This window comes from Oryzias melastigma, linkage group LG2 (assembly GCF_002922805.2).
Source record: "Oryzias melastigma strain HK-1 linkage group LG2, ASM292280v2, whole genome shotgun sequence".
NCBI classification, from domain to species: domain Eukaryota; kingdom Metazoa; phylum Chordata; class Actinopteri; order Beloniformes; family Adrianichthyidae; genus Oryzias; species Oryzias melastigma.
In genome coordinates, this window is record NC_050513.1 from 12,937,425 (window position 1) to 12,938,189 (window position 765).

Genomic DNA, 765 nt, shown 5'->3' on the forward strand with positions numbered 1-765 from the left:
AAAATATATTTGTAACGTTAAAAATAAGATGGGCGGGCCACAAGCTCTCTGAACCACCACCTTCCGATTTGAGCTGTAACGAATATTCGAGTACTCGCAATCAGCTCCTGAAAATTTGAGTACAAGTATTCACAACGTCCAAAATCGCTAATTTGCGATCTTTAAAAATATAGCGAAGTGTAGTAAAAATTAGAGCTGGGACAAAATATCGGTATGGCGAACTATCGCGATATTTCCGCTCACAAACGATCCTATCTTTCCCTAAATCGGTTTCCTAAAATAATACAAAAAAAGTCCACCAGGAGGCGCTTTTCGCGAGCACGACAGTGAAGTGTAAGGATGCCATCACGAAACGGTCACTAATTTTCACCTGAGCGATTATTTTTTTACGAGTGTCGGGGCCACCAAAAAGAGTTTTTTTCTCGTAAATTTACGACTTTTAATCTTTTAAATTTACAATTTCTTCTTGCAAATTTACGACTTTTAATCTCATAATTTTACAAGTTTCTCCTCGTAAATTTATGACTTAATTTCGTAAATTTACAAGTTTCTTCTCGTAAATTTACGACTTTTAATCGTATAAATTTACAAGTTTCTTCTCGTAAATGTATGGCTTTTAATTTTGTAAATTTACAAGTTTCTTCTCGTAAATAATTGACTTTCAATCTTTTAAAGTCACAAGTTTCTTCTCGTAAATTTACGACTTTTAATCTTATAAATTTACAAGTTTCTTCTCGTAAATTTACGACTTTTAATCTTATAAAT

General features: G+C 32.8%; 1 protein-coding gene across 1 annotated transcript in view; it reads right to left on the reverse strand.

Annotated features, from left to right (window-relative positions):
- Nucleotides 1-765, reverse strand: part of osbpl11 (oxysterol binding protein-like 11) — a gene marked incomplete in the record, with an annotated part of 14,612 nt that overhangs the window by 3,577 nt on the left and 10,270 nt on the right.